Raw genomic sequence first — 13,463 nt, forward strand, 5'->3', positions numbered from 1 at the left:
GCCGAAAGAAAGGCAAAAGAAACAAAACTGTTACTATAATAGTATTGTAACGTTATTGACATGAACTGGGACTGTATAGATCATTGTTGCAACCAAGGTCCTGTAGTGGCACCAAATCTTGTATTAAGGGGGGTCAAATAAGGTGCCTAAGACAAGGTTATGGTTTGCTGGTTATGATTATGCTATCTGTATATGTGTATCATTTTTGTAGTTGAAGTTATGAATATTGGCTCTATATTGTATGTATTTCAAATTTATGCTATGCTTCTGGGTGACACCCCAGACAAGTTGGTGTCAGCACTGCCTAGGCTGCTTGATGGCCCATTAAGGACCATCAGCTATACAACTGACCCATTGAGAGAAGGCAGATACACCTTGTGACTCAGCAAGGTATGCAGGGTCATTCCTATGGACAGAACTCTGAGGTTTTTCATTCCATGTGATGGACAGCTTGTCCTTGGGACAAAGAAAGCAGAGACCACATGGCAAGAGACTGTAGCTAAAGAAAGCTTATGCTCAAATAAATTGGTTAGTCTCTAAGGTGCCACAAGTACTCCTTTTCTTTTTATAAAAAGTTGCTGCAGCTCCTCCATCTTGTCTTCAATCCTGCTTCATACCTCTGGAGGGACTTTGCTACAAACAGAAACTCTACACAAAGGACTGATGACCCATCCCAGCGGTGGATGTACTCCAGAGACTTGATTTGAACCTGCAGTTTATTCCATCACTGCTACAAGCCTGAACTAAGAACTTTGCCATTACTGTATGTAATTGATTCAATTTAACCAGTTCTAGCTCTCATCTATATCTTTTTCCTTTTATGAATAAACCTTTAGATTTTAGATTCTAAAAGACTGGCAACAGTGTGATTTCTAGGTAAGATCTAACTTGTATATTGACCTGGGTCTGGGGCTTGGTCCTTTGGGATCGAAAGAACCTTTTTTCTTTTACTAGGGCATTGGTTTTCATAACCATTTGTCCCCATAACGAGTGGCACTGGTGGTGATACTGGGAAACTGGGGTGTCTAAGGGAATTCCTTGTGTGACTTGTGGTTAGCCTGTGGGGTAAAACCAAAGTCCTCTCTGTCTGGGGTTTGGTTTCCCTTAGAGGTGGAAAAACCCCAGCCGTGGGCTATAACTGCCCTGCTTTAAGCAATTTGTCCTGAATTGTCACTCTCAGTTGCGTCCCGCCAGAACCAGCATCGTGACAAGTATACACAACCACTGTTCATCCTGACACTGAGCAGCCACTCTACCGGAGAACAGATAGATAAGAGCTGGAAGCATTAAACCAGACCAGAGCCACAATCATATGCTGCGGAAACAGACAGAGGGAACCATCAGGCTATCCCAGATATCTGATGATGTTAACAACAAATTAAAAAAATTACAGGTGCAGATGTGATTGTGCTAGGAATAGGTAAGGGAATAAGAAACTGTACCAAAGCCAGCAGAACCATAACAGGAACCTGCATCCCCAAGGTCACCCAGTGCAGAATCACTGCAGGCATTGCCATCACAAGTGCAAATAGCGCTGGGTCGATGTCACAACATAATCCACCTGGAGTGAGTCATTTTAGTGGCAGTGTCCCGGACACATATGGGACAGAAATAAACAATCACTGATTCCAATAAGTATTTCAAATCCACCAAGTCTTTCTCTGCTATGTTATTTCAAAGTTGTAGGTATTGTCTTAGAGTCTCAGACTGATGAATTAAAATAATTTTAAAGGGTGTAGGGGAAGGAAGGGTGGGTATCAAATTACTAGTATGGGAATAACTGCAAATGAGATAGGGAGCGTATCTTTGATCAGCTTCTGAGCATACCCAGTGTGAACTAGATATTTCCAGAAGCCTGAGGAGACTGACACTGAGCTGAGTGCTAGTTAAAGTGCAATGCCTTCTCTCCTGTAGCAAACCAGATGCCCAAGAGCTTTCTAAACATTACAGGGATCACTGCACCCTCCCAGTGAAATGCAGCTATCTCTGGGGTAGAACACTGCTGTTGTTGAACAGCCACACAACCCATCCATTCATGATAGGATGAAGAAGACTATGTTCAGCTGAAGTGTAAAGAATCACTTTAGGAAGACAAAATGTAATTACCCAAGCTGGAATTTGCTGAGAGAACCGCTAATGTCCCGACTCTTTGGTAAAGTAGCAAGGGGTCTTTAAGGATCTTGAATGGTCAAGACCCCTGTTTTATGTCTCATCTGAGGGATGGAAGGTCCAGCAGTTCAGCCCCATGAGTACTGCGCTGAGGCATTGCATTTAGTGCTGGTTCAGAGGGAAGAGTGTCCCTTACTGAACCACTCACTGTAGCACTCTGGGGTTCCCGAGGGAGGGAGAGCAGAGGTGTCTCCCATCCAAGTACTGATCAGGCCCAACGCTCTTTTGCCAGTGGCAATCTGATTCCAAAAGCAGCAAGACTCAACATAGGATGGAAAAGGACCAGCTGGAAAAGGTCCAAGGTGGAGAAATATCCCGTGAACTCATCTTCTCCCTGCAATATCCCACACAACCACATCATATCTGCAAACATACAGCAAGGGAAATGAAAAGCCTGATAGAAAACCTTTGGGGACCTGGCAGCGTTGTTATAACTTGTCTGCCTCCCTACTACTCTGGCTCACCCATGTCACCAGGGACAGCAATGACCCTTTCAGCTGAAAGCAGAGCCAGGCTGCTGCACTGACTTGGCTGTTGAGCTCAAGCCCAGATGATATCCTCCTCAACTGGTCATTTATATATACTGTAGGCATTTCTATGGTGCTGTGACCATAGGTTCTGAGTGCCTTTTATGACCCTCCAGGATGCATTTAGAATAGATACAGGGTGCAAATAATACTCAGTGGCCTACGTTCTCAGTGCTTGGGTGGGAGCCCTGTACTAAGGGTATATCTATACTACCCGCCGGATGGGCGGGCAGCAATCGATCCAGCGGGGGTCAATTTATCGCATCTAGTCTAGACACAATAAATCAACCACCGAGCGCTCTCCCATCAACTCTGGTACTCCACCTCGGCGAGAGGTGCAGGCGGAGTCGATGGGGGAGCGTCAGCAGTCGACTCACCGCAGTGGAGACACCGCAGTGAGAGATCTAAGTATGTCGACTTCAGCTACATTATTCACATAGCTGAACTTGTGTATCTTAGATCGATACCCCCTCCCCTACCAGTGTAGACCAGGCCTAAGTATTTGCACTTCAAATACTATACTGCCTCCAGGTAAGAATGGTCAAGATAATACTTAGTCCTGCCATGAGCGCAGGGGACTGGACTAGATGACCTCTCGAAGTCCCTTCCAATCCTACTATTCTATGATTATTTGTAGCCCACAAACTATCTGATGGCAGGTACTATTCTTAATTGCGGACCAAGCACTACACAACCACGGGTTACTGTGTACATATCAATTACTATAAAGCAGCAGGGTATTATTTATACAATAAATGCTACATAAAGCAGCAGGGCATTATGTATAGGGCAAGCAGTATAGAGTGGAATGGTATTTACTATACAGCAATGGTACTGTATTATTTACTCACCAAGTATTATACAGGGACAGGGTGGCATTTACATGCCAAGTTCTATACAGGGGCAGGGTAATATTTAAAAACCAAATACTATACTAGGGAAGGGTATTATTTACAGGCCAGATTCTATGCAGCAGCAGCAGGGTGTAATTTCCAATAGAGGGAAAGGATATTATTTCCAAGCCAGTTAGGATAGAATGGAAGGGTAATCACTACTGTAGAGCATCAAGTATTAGCTACAGGCTAAATCCTATAGAGAAGCAGGGTATTATTGACACACCAAATACTATACAGACCTAGGTATTATTTACAAGCTAAATAACAATGGCAGGTTATTATTTACATGGGAACTATCCTATAATTTCTAATAACAGAATTTCTTGGTTATTGCTGATCTTGAAGGTATGTTGCAGATCATGCAATGGTTATTAATTTTGGACCTACTGCCGCTTTACTATAGTGCTGTAAATCTAGGGCAATCCATTGAAATCAACGGACCACCATGTGTAATGACCTGCAGGGGTCAGTATTTCTTATGCTGTTACAGGGTATTTATTGAGTAAATAAATGCAAGTTCCATGTAGGAAAGAGTTACAGATTACTCCACCATCTGAACAGAGGCTCCAGGAGCAGATGCTGATGAAGAATAAGGACTCCAGATGGAGGGGACTCACTGTTCAGTTCCACCTGTTTCATGAAGTGCTTGTTCCCACCAGGTATCTTCTGACTCTTGCCCTTTTCAGTTTGCTGTCTAATCTCACATTGGATGTTTCCCTTGGTTGTCCTCAAGTGCCTTCTCTTGGAAGCTGTTCCGTTATCAAATTAAACTTCTTATCTAATCTAAAGTCCCTCTTCATTAATTTAAGGCTGTTACTCATTGGGCTGTGTCAGATAAATCCTCCCTTCCTTCAGTTTTTGCCTACATTATTGAAGACAAAGTCTCCGAGACCTCTGACTGATGCTAACCCATGTCATTCCAGAAGCCATAGGAACAGAGGAATTGCCATCTCAGATCAAACAAATGGTCCGTCTAAGCCAATATCCTGTCTCTGACAGTGGTCAGCATGAAAAGTTTTGGAGTGTAAAGCTCCCATCATGGAAAAATATGGAATAAACTGCTGAGGAGGAAGTTTCTTCCAACACTAGGCAGTTAGTGGTTGCCTTATGCCTTGGAGCATGACGGTTTTACGTTCCATATTTTTTCCTAATGTAAGCTAGTTTATTGGCCATGATTCAACAGACAGTTTCAACCGTCTCCAGCCTAACTATAGCCACTCCCTGCCCCACCAAATAGTTTCCAGTCACACATATTTTCTACCTAAAAGACAAGGAGGTTTTCTATGTCGGCCTTCACTTCATAAATGCTCCTTCATTTGTCCCCCTGATACTGCCTCTGCTAACACAAAGTGCCCTGCCACTGGGCTTTCTGTATAAGCACATGGGGCTATAGGAGAAAGGTATGTATGCCTCATTTCTCCCAGACACATATTACACCAAAGTCCTTTTGAACAACCTTCACTCCAGTATCATTGCCTGGTAACACTATGATAACCGGGACCATCTTTTTGTTCTATTTGTACAGCACCTAGCGCAATGGGGCCCTGACCTATAATAATAACAAACATACCTCCCAGACCCTATAGCACAGACCACCCTTTCTCAAGACACCTCCTCATCAAAATCCCTTATAATAATAACCACACCTCCACATGGTGTAAGCCTTCCTGCTAACCAGCTTCAGGGTTAGCAGTGTTGATTATATTTTTTCACACTGGTTACATGACCAGCTTTGCTAATCTGGGGGCAGGGAGGGGAGAAAGGGAGGAGCTCACATATAGTTTATCTCAGAATTTTGCTCCTCCCCTAAGGTTCCTCTTACTGCAGGACACCTAGCTTTTCTCTAGCTTACATCAGAGTCCAGAATGCCGGCCTTAGTGAACTTCCATGCAGTGATGCCTTGGCTGGTGAAACTAATGATTGCAAATCAGAAAGTCCAAACCTAAAGCACATGCCACAGCCTCCCATTCCCCTCCACTGTCACCTCTTCCTCTCAAAGTGACATTGCTCTGTCCCCTTCGCTTAGTCGTCACCAATTGATTCCCAAACACACACTAGATTCTCCCCTCCCAAGGGTCTCTCTAGTGAGACACAGTGAAATGCAGCACCATGGAAAACATGCAAACTCCACTAACAAGTGGCTTCAGCTGAGAACAGCAGGCATGGGTCTGAGAGCCAGCAACACCAAAGTTCTGTTCTATGCCCTGACTCTGACCCTCCTCTCCTGTTTTAGGCGAGTTACTTCACCTCATTCTACCTCAGATTTACCCATCTGCTAAATGGGGACAATAACATATCCACCTGCCTCATGGAGACTCATGAAGATTAATCAGGTAATGGGCTAAATCCATCTCTAATGTAAGTCCATTAAAGCCAACAAAGTTCAAGCAGGGATGGGTTTGTAAAGTGGAGGAGGAAACTCTAGCAGCTGGAGAGAAGCCGCCTGCCTGCCTGCCAGTCAACAGCCTGGGGGTTTCCAAGCCAAGGCCCATGGAGGCTTTTGGGCATCATTTGGGATTGAAGCCAAATGTCCCACTATTCTCCCACACACACATACACACCCTGTGCCCTCTCTAGTCTGGACCAGCTTTGAGCAATGTGTGCAAAGGGCAAGCTGATCCCGAAGGAGATGCAGCATCTTACAGCGAAGAAGTGGAAATTTTTATTTAAAAACAAACAAACAAAGAAAAAACCCAGGCAAAGCCTCAACGTGAAGAGAATCTAAAAAGCTGGATGGTGACCGTTACAAATGCCTCCCCCCCACCACATCCATTCATGAGCCCAACAAAAAGCTTCTTTAGGTGTATACTGTAAGTCCATTGAAAGCGAGGGAGAGGGAGCCACTCACACACACACTCTCCCCTTGTACATGCAGCCGGAGCCCGCAGATCAGCTCCACACACAGGCTGAGCTGTTCTGCTCTTTCACAAGGAGGCTCTGAGTTTTTAAAAGTAAACTGTAAGGTTTCCGTTGTTGCACTGGGCTCAAGTATTTTTTTATATAACGGCTCCCTCTCTTTTCCTTCTCTCTCTCCCTTTCACCCTGTAAATGGCCCTGAATGTTCTGAGCGGCTCTGCAGTAGCTGAGCTCTGGCACTGTATGTGGTCCAGACCCTGCCATGAACACGGCTTTTGTTGTTGCTGCTGCTAGGAAGCTGGCTGTGAACTGCACACACAGACCGGTTTGTTCAGCGCATGGAAATTGGAGTGGGTGGAGGGAGACCAGGCAAGACTGGCATCATCTTGTGGGAGCAGAACACGCTGCTCGAACCCTGCAAAGGGAAGGGGGCAGATGGGGCAGGAGGGTGAAAGGGGGAAAGAGGCCTTGTTATGTTTAGAAGGATCCTGTTGATTTTTAAAATGGGACGGTGCAATTGAACAGCTGGCCACCACCGCTGTAGCAGCCAGCTGAATGCAGACATGCTTAGATCCTCCGCTGGTGTAAATCGGAGTAGCTCCAAAGAAGTCAATTGAAGCCAATTTACACTGGCTGAGGATCTGCACCACAGAAGGGAAATACTATAACACATTTGTTTCCCCCAGACTTCAGGCTACTGTATGAATCCCTGGTTAGATATCAGATCACTGAACAAGCCATGAATAACTTGGGTTCCCCCATCACTTATATATGTATTAATCTTTTCTTACATTGTTTTATTGGGTATTAGCCATTCTCCCCCGCCCCCTCACCTGCCCCGACACTTTACCTTCCCATTCTAATTACATAAGAGTGTAGTAGTGGTGAATTCCTATTTGTTCTGAAGATGTAAAGCACAGGTGCCTGCTAAATGTTATTTAATGCTCTTTCAAGATAGTGTCTCTCTCTCATGTTCCCTTTCCCCACTCTCTCACTTTCCTGTCTTCTCGGCTTTCTTTCCCCACTGATTGTCCAAGACTTTGTGCCGCTGTCAAGTAACTGCTGCTGTAGTTGGAGTTCATTACAGGGAACATTAAATAGTAGTTCCAGTGGAACAGATGGACCCCCCCACCCCCGCAAAGGCCGTGCATGTTACTGAGAACAGACAGCCGGTGTATGCAAATCTTCAGACTGCTCCAGCTGCCTGAATCCAGCCTCCAACCCTAACCTGAGAAGCATGTGAGCAAGCAACACCTTTGCTTCTACAGTATGTCTCCCTCCCCCGCCAGCACTCTGACACCAGCTTGAAATGTCTCAGTGAGGGGGGAAATAACCACTTTGATCTGTCACTCTACAGACAGAATCAGTCGAGATATCTACTTATAGCAAGCATGGGAATTTAATATAAAAAAAATCAGATTATGTGTGGCATAACTCATCCAGAGCAACCAGCAATGCCAAGGAAAGAGGATTAGTTTAGAGATACCCAAGCTTTCTACAGATCAAAGTTTGCTTCCCCAGATGTTAAAGTTGTAAATCAGCAACTCTTACTGGAATTAGGCCAGTAGCTCAACTTCCAAATTCGTGTGATGCCACTGGGTGGGAGAAGAGTCTGAAAAATCTACTAAGGTCAGTCCCCAAATGATTGTTTCCTCCCTCAGAGCCAAAGACCCTTACCTGGGTTTTACTGATCAGTCGTTTGAAAAAACCCCGAACAAATAAAAAAAAACAAAAGCAGCGAGGAAGGCTCAGCAACCCCCCTTGCTATTGCCCTTTGGGAATTCTTTTTCATTTTTGCAGACTAAAATCAATGGCATTTGGTGAACATTAAAGTTTACAAACTAAAGGTTTTAGTGCTTGGCCAGAAAGCTCAGAAGGAAAGAGTTAAACCGGGGCAGGCTTTCCGCAGCATTCAGTGGGAAGATTTTTATTTGGCATCAGATTTAAATGAAAACTTTTAAAAGCAATTAACTGATTTAAGGAGAAAATGCTGATAATGTTTGGGAGAAATGAATACATGAAGCCTGCACTCCCTGCAGACTATTGCTCAGAATAAAATCTGTCTGTGCATTCATTCAGAAAGAGAGGCAGGTCCTTAGAGAGGCTCTTAGCATCTCTGCTGCCTCTTTCACTACAGGTTGCTCAGTTCCAGCTGCCATGACTCTTACACGAGCAGTGTGCACACCTTCAGGATCCAATCCCTTTTTATTCCCATTGCTGGGATGAACTGATGTACCAGCCATCCCCTATGCAGGGATCAACAGTCCTTTAGCTAAGTTATTCCCTTTGCCCTCTATGGAACATCATAATAAATAATAATAATAAATAATAATAATAAACCCAGGTTAGGACATTTCTAAAGAAAAGAAAAAGCAGCAGCTCCTTCCCACAGTGCTTATCATCAGTGTGAGAACTGTCCTCGGTGCTCAGCTGCCAGCTGAAATCAGTCTTAAAGAGACATTCAGGGTTTAGGGGTCGCTTGGGAGGAGGGGGGGGGAAACTAACCTCCCCTCCTCCACTCCCACCTGTTGATCTTGGCAGGGCTTTCTTTAAAACCAGACACTAAGCTTTCTTTTTTTTTTTTTTTTTTTGCTAAGGGAACCAACAAACTCAATACCTAGTTGCCGCTTCTGGCTGTAGGTTTAATATCCAGAAAGTGCTCCTGGCAACCTTGAACAATATTTACGTTCTAGGCAAACTTTTCTCTTGCTGGAGCTGTGCATGTGCGTGCGTGGAACTTATTAGAGAAGTTTGGGATCACTCTGTTAGCAAATTCCCTCACATCCTCCAACCCCTGCCCACCAGGGAAACAACCAATCCAAATATCGGTACCCTGCTTCCTTAGGGCACTGAGGAAAGAAAAAGAAAGGTTAAAAAATACTAAAGCAGAGATGATGGATGAAAGTGCTATACGTTACCTTTAACAGTTCAGTGCAGTGTTTCAAGAATCTAAGTCCCATACACCTGGCCGCGAAGTTAGGTTTTCTCCTTTTTTGTGTTTAATAAGGAAAGGGCTTGCCACTTCTTGCTATTACTGTATGTCTTCTTCACAGCCTCCAGATGGGTCTTCTTCACAGTCCCCCCCAGAAGAAATCAAAATTCCCTGTGTGGTATGTCAGGTTCCTTTCAGACAGTGGCAGCAGGAGCAGCAGCACAGTTGAAGAGTACTATATGGGAGTGTGAAAAAAGAGAGACGGTTTGCAACATCAGACCATAGCTGCCACTGGCTGTAAGAGAGACCTTCAGACTCCTCCTGTCAGCCTCCTTAGATACCTCCTGGAATAGCTGGCAGATTACTAAGTGTATTGGATCCTCCTCAAACTCGCAGAGTAAAGGTAGGCAGGCATCCAGGGGAAATAACACATGGGCAGGGGGAAATAGGAGGGCTCTAGGACAGAAAGGAAGCCCAGCCTCTTGGAAAGTGGAAAAAAAGCAGAAAAAGAAAAGAAAAGATGACTTTAAAAAAACTGCAAAGGGAGAAAACTGAATGGGGAGGAGGGGATGGGGATTAAACATAGCTCTCCAGTTTGGAGCCAGCTAGACTGGGGACCACAAGTTGATAGAAAGGAATAGGTTAGGTAATGAGAAGAGAGAGATGCAGGGTTTATGCTGAATAAAATAAGAGAAAGCTAATTAAAGAGTGTTAGAATATGCCTGCAATGCAGTCGATATCACTGCAGTCTGATTGGGAATTAACAGACTTATTTGGAGTAATGTAGAATGGAGAGAGCCCCGAACGAGCAGAAAATTTAAAAAAAGTTTAGAGAAGTGGCTCTCAACCTTTTCTCATTTGTGGACCCCTAAAAAATTTCAGATGGAGGCGCGGACTCCTTTGGAAATCTTAGACATAGTCTGCAGACCCCAGGTTGAAAACGACAGTTCTATGGTAACAACAACCTTTCACAGACCCCTTAGACATAGTCTACAGACCCCAGGGGGTCCGGGGACCATAGGTTGAGAACCACTGTTTAGAGCACTCATGGTGTGGTTTTGACTGTGTGACTTAGTGAGGGGAGGGGGCGAGAGTAGAAAGAAGAGGGGCACAGGCGGTGGAAGGAGGAATTTGGAGATGGAAAGCTGGTGAGGATTTCCAGTGCTAAGGAATGGAAAGGGCCTCAAAACCTCAGTAACCAATGAGCACTTAAAAGTGATGAAGTAACGAGATACTGTCAATGAAAAAAGCCTGTTTAAAGGCTGGGTAGAATAAAAGATGAGGTGAGAGAAAACACCGAGCCAGGAAGAGCTTGGAAATGGTGGGGAATGAAGCAATGACCAAAAAACCTCAGCTAGCTTCCAATAAATAAACGCAGCCTTAGTCCTGAGGTAGTCTGATGACATGGGGAAGTGCTGAGGGCACAGCGATTTGAAACGTTTCACCGGGTGTTCACTCCACTGGCCGTGGGCAAGTTCCAGTGGCAGCGAAGTTGTTCTCTGAACAGATAGAATACATTTGCTTTTGCAGATTTAAACCTTGTCTGGTAGAAAGACTGGATGACAGAGGGGATGGCTGGCTGGTGGGACATTGCAGAGGACTTCATCTCCAGGTTGCCATATCCAATCCAGCCTATGCCAATAGTTATCAAAAGCTGTTACTCTATGATGGCTGTGGGGTGGCCTATATGCAAAGAGTAGCTGGTTCAACCTAGTTGATAGGTGTCCACCTGAAAACCTCCCAACTGATACACCTTAGTGGCAGCCTCAACAGAAAAACCAAGGAATGACTAGGCCATGGAGCCTGACGTCCTCTCTCATACCTACAGAGGGCCCTCCAGGTTGGGCTGAGTGTCTGTCCATCATTTGTAAGGTGCCTATTGTCCCACCACCATAGTGTCCATTTGGAATAGCACAGTTAAAAACATGTCTTTTCACCTCTCACTGTCCACATTTGATCTGGAAACTCTGTGATGATAAACAAGGAGCCCCACAATGTCATCTGTACAGCACAGAACTGCAGTTTAATGCCGCTGCTTGTGCAGCACCAGCTCTGTGGAAAAACCCAGGACTTCAGAGGAAAGAGTTGCTGGCTTTCTTAAAAGGAAGCCATCTCCCCACTGCCATACCTCAGAGGAGAGAAAGTCAATCAGCCAAGCCCGAGAGAAAGCTCCTTAGGACTGGCTGTGTGACTAGAAGTCGCCAGGGTGATAAGAACAGGCACATGTGCAAGGCCAATGGGAACCATCTTGTCGGTCAAGGAGCTTCTGAGTCCCCTCATTCCAAAGTCAGCTACTTCCTTAACTACCGATCCTCCTCCTCTCTCATGATTAGAGCTGAGCAAATAATTGATTTTTCAGTTCAGAAGTTGACCCAGAAAACCAGAGAAAAAAATTCTGTTTGTTTCCAACCAAATCTGAATTTTTAAATTTTTTTATTTTTCTTGATGAAATGAACAGCTGAAAAAATCTCATCTGGGTTCATAGAAACGTGCTAAATATCGACTCGAAACAACATTTTCAAAACGAACCATTTGGACCTTTCCAAAATTTTTGTTTTCAGTTTGTTTTTCAGCTGAAACTATTTGGCAAATTCGACCCATATTTATGAAGAGTTTTAGTGCCCCCCCAAAAAACACAATTTTTGGTGAATTTACTATTCCCTGAAAAAGAAATCACCTCACTCTATTTGTGACAGCTGTTGGCACACACTTTCCTTCCTGGATGTAAGGACAGGGCATACATCCTTCTCCAAGCTTACTACCAACAATGCTTCATCACTAGGTGTTGTGCACTCTCTGTTAGCCAAAGATGCTACCTTTCCCTGGCCCTGGATGAGATCCTCGAAGTTGCTCTCAAACTGCTCCCCTACATGGCAGTCTAGTGGATTGCAACTCCTGAGCACCTCATTACCAGTTGTCTTTGAATGGCCCAGACCCTCAATGAGGAGGTGTCCAGAAAGAATGTTGACCTTCTACCACTATATCTGTTTGGAACTTCTTTCCCCACTGGCTCTGAAGCCCCAAAGCTCCTCAGAGGCTTTTAGTAGCTTGGCCCTGCCTGTGACAGCTGGTGAAGTTTTATATCCTAGGCATGTTCCATGGACAACTTACTCCCTTGTATCTAAGCCACATACCTCCCCCTTCAGCCTTTCTCCCTCTATCTATCTCTTTTGACATGGTATTAAATATCTATTTCCCTCTCTGTTCCCAACTCCCTCCCTTGCCTTCCTGTTTTATGATTATAATCGTTTTTCCTCTCTCCCTGAATTTTTTTTAATCCCATTCCTCATTTCAAATATGCCTCCTTGTCTGTTTCACTGTTAAACCTGATGTCCACAGTCACCTCACAAAAACAACAGGGAGTCTGGTGGTACCTTAAAGACTAACAGATTTATTTGGGCATAAGTTTTCATGGGTAAAAAACCCCCTTCTTCAGATGCATGAAGTGAAAATTACAGATGCAGGCATAAATATACTGACATATAAAAAGAAGGGAGTTACCTTACAAGTGGAGAACCAGCGTTGACAGGGCCAATTCACTCAGGGTAGATGTGGTCCACTCCCAATAACTGATGAGGAGGTGTCAATACTAAGAGAGGGAAAATTGCTTTTGTCGTGAGCCAGCCACTCCCAGTCCCTATTCAAGTCCAAATTAATGGTGTTAAGTTTGCAAATGAATTGTAGCTCTGCAGTTTCTCTTTGAAGTCTGTTTTTGAAGTTTTTTTGTTGAAGGATGGCTACTTTTAAATCTGTTATTGACTGTCCAGGGAGATTGAAGTATTCTCCTACTGGCTTTTGTATGTTACCATGATGTCTAATTTGTGTCCATTTATTCTTTTACGTAGAGACTGTCTGGTTTGGCCAATGTACAGGGCAGAGGGGCATTGCTGGCACATGATGGCATATATCACATTAGTAGATGTGGAGGTGACCTTATAGGTCACCTCACAGAATCCACACCCTTTCTTGATGGCTTTGCAACCATCATCCTGACAGCTAATGTTCGCCGACCACACAGCATGGAGACACACTTGGATAGGCAATCTGCCTACTCACAAGAAAGTTATCATATCTCAGAGGCAG

At 44.5% G+C, this 13,463-nt stretch overlaps 1 protein-coding gene across 2 annotated transcripts in view; it reads right to left on the minus strand.

Moving 5' to 3' along the window:
- The window catches only part of ACAN (aggrecan), a 76,373-nt gene extending 66,180 nt beyond the window's left edge, over positions 1-10,193 (minus strand). For both annotated transcript variants that reach the window (XM_043524369.1, XM_007060374.3), the window contains exon 1: positions 9,367-10,193. The gene's annotated coding sequence lies outside the window, so the exon portion shown is untranslated. The remainder of the gene's footprint in view (positions 1-9,366) is intronic.
- Between the last annotated feature and the right edge of the window lie 3,270 nt (positions 10,194-13,463).

This window comes from Chelonia mydas, chromosome 10 (genome assembly GCF_015237465.2).
Source record: "Chelonia mydas isolate rCheMyd1 chromosome 10, rCheMyd1.pri.v2, whole genome shotgun sequence".
NCBI lineage: Eukaryota > Metazoa > Chordata > Testudines > Cheloniidae > Chelonia > Chelonia mydas.